The following is a 2,814-nucleotide window of genomic DNA, read 5'->3' on the forward strand; positions in this document are numbered from 1 at the left end:
AGCCAGTTCTGATTAATCTTCTTTGTCAGTGTGTCCTTTGCCATTCCCTATCACTCCTCCCTGAGAGAGACTTCACCCTGATTCATAAGGAAAAGGGGATGGCGTATTCTCTTAGCTACTTCCTGCTGAAAAGGGACGCTGTGGGTTTCAGGGTGAAGATCTTCTCTCACTACTCTAAAGGGCCCCTTTGGCAGTAGGAAACACATAGACTATTATGGAGATTGATTTTGGAATTTAGATGCACTGTTATCAATTGTGCTTAGCCGTACATGTTCATATCCTTGAAGATGTATCATGGAACTGTTGCAGCCTAGAAGACACAAATTTAACTAACAAGTTAAAAGTACATGAGTCAAAAATTAAAAAGCAATAATATTCTGAGTAGAGGTTCTAATAGTGGCACAAATCAAGTTACAGAGGGAAGGTGGTTCTTACAATAAAAGGCCTCTAGACTAGCACTTTGTCTATTATAGTGTAGAGGTTAGGAACCACAAGATGCAGAGGCTCAGCTATGTCATTTATGGTTCTTAAGTCCTGGAGCAAATTCCATCTACCACTGGGTTATTTTACAACTCGGAGGTCAGCATGCAAGGTAGAGGTGAAGTAAGGAACTGCTTATGTGATTCTTGTTTTTATGAAGTTGAGATATATTACATATTAAAGACTATAGTCTTTGATCTTCTGCATTAAATTTTTCAAGGATTCTTCAGCTTTTGGAGAAGCAACGTTGTGTCATCTGCATAGAGCAGGTTATTGATAAGTTTCCTTCAATCCTGATACCACATTCTTTTTCATACAGTACAGCTTTTTAAAGTATTTACTTAGCAGATAGATTGACTAGATTTAGGCAAAAGATATGATTTTGATGTGGTTTTGAGATTTTAAACAATACAGTGTTCTCCTGTTCTATTAGACAACAGCTTCTTGGTCTCTGTATAAGATTTACATCAGCACAATACAGTGTTCTAAGACTCCCATTCTTCTCAATATTAGCCATAGTTACTTATGATCCACAGTATCAATGCCTATGAAAAGAGTCTAAAGTACTAATAAACCTTTTCCTGCTATTTTATTTCAACCAGTATCCATCTGACAATAGCAATAATATCTTTTTCTATAACCTTTTCTGAATCCAGCTTGAATTTCTAGCACTTCTCTATCAATGTACTGTTCTAGCCATCAAAAAAGCTTAAAATATTTAGCATAATTTTACATGAATGTGATAGCAATGATGTTGTTGTTGTAAGTGCCATTGACTCAAAGTGACCCTATGAATGAAAGACCTGAACACTTGTATAACTTTCATCATTTCTTTAGGTTCACAGAGTTTCTCGAGGCAAGATATGTCCAAAGTGGATGCCACTCCTGCTTCCATGCTTGTTTTAATCTGGGAGCTCCACAAAACACTGTCCACCATGGGTAACCATTATCACATTTGACACATCAGGTCACAGTGGTTAGCATCATAGCAACCACAAATTACCTCTGTACAGCAAACTGAGAGATCAGCGGTATACCTCTTAGAAGAATGTTTGACCAAAAACAATTAAATCTAGATTTTGTAGGGTTAATATAAGGTTACTTTAATGTAGGGTTAATGTAGGATTACTTTAACGTAGAGTTAATGTGTAGGGTTATTTCAGGGCAAACGTGTCTTCAGGATTTGGTTACATGCCTTGAATGCAAGACATCCCCAGAAAGAGGACTGCAAGCAGTTCTCACACATCTTGAGACACTTACTCCTTTGAGAGTAGAAGCAAATGTTCCTGTTCTTGATAAGGTTGTTGCAAGTATAAGAAAACACAGTTTATGAATACAAAAAAGTCTTGCTTAAATGTAAATCTTTTATCTATTTGTGTACTTGGCCCATACTGGCCCTATGAAGTAACCCTTAAACTTTCCATTTCTCTGTGAACTATTTATTTCTGAATGCTAATACAAGCAGGGGTTCTGGAGTTCCTTGGGGCTATTAGCTTCTAGCTTTCTGAAACTACATTTTGCTTTGCTAGTAGTATTCCTTTGAATCCGTCCAAGAAAACAACATATGGTCCTCAACGTGGGGCTCGAATCCACGACCCTGGGATTAAGAGTCCCATGCTCTACCAACTGAGCTAGCTGAGCTTACAATGTTGCCCTTTTCCTAAGCAAGGAGGAATTCCAACAGTTCCTGTGATATAATTATCCATACTTTTTTCTTTTTGTGGCATTGCAAGTCCCCTAATATCATAAGGTCCAGGCAACCAATTAGAATCATTTATTTATAGTAACACCAGGATCCCACCAACAAACAGCTTTTAATAATGGGGGTTTAGGAATATAAGTCCAATATGTATAATTTTCTTTTCCTGCCACTATATATACCTGAGCAAATATTATAGCTATTATAGCTAGAAACAAAGTGGAGGAATTTAGAACTTGTCCATTTTGAACTACTAGTTTTTCTTTTTTTGTGTGTGTTAACTTCTTTAATTGGCCCCAAGTAGGTGGATTTGTTTGACGGGTGTTTCCAAAGCGTCCCCAAACTTGTGCTCGATGTAGATTTAATTCAGCAAATTCTACATTCAAATTCAGCATGTTGAACTTTGCTTTCTTTTCTGTCGAAGTTTAAACCTTTTGACAGGAATCCAAATATTTTCTTTATTTTTTTATGGAGATATAAGCAAAACTTCTTCCCCATTTTAGTACATGACCAAATATCCAATTACTTGTATTTTGATCCAAATCATAAATGTTGTTGTTGTTGTTATGTGCCATCGAGTCGCTTGCGACTCATAGCGACCTTATGTACAACAGCCCTAAACTCCGCTCTGTCCT

At 37.0% G+C, this 2,814-nt stretch overlaps 1 non-coding gene across 1 annotated transcript; it reads right to left on the reverse strand.

Moving 5' to 3' along the window:
- Positions 1-2,048: 2,048 nt before the first annotated feature.
- TRNAK-CUU lies at positions 2,049-2,121 on the reverse strand. The gene has a single exon. It is a non-coding gene; the product is annotated as a tRNA-Lys (tRNA).
- Between the last annotated feature and the right edge of the window lie 693 nt (positions 2,122-2,814).

The sequence above is a fragment of the Elephantulus edwardii genome, unplaced genomic scaffold (assembly GCF_000299155.1).
Source record: "Elephantulus edwardii isolate Elephantulus edwardi_28Jun2011 unplaced genomic scaffold, EleEdw1.0 scaffold00377, whole genome shotgun sequence".
NCBI classification, from domain to species: domain Eukaryota; kingdom Metazoa; phylum Chordata; class Mammalia; order Macroscelidea; family Macroscelididae; genus Elephantulus; species Elephantulus edwardii.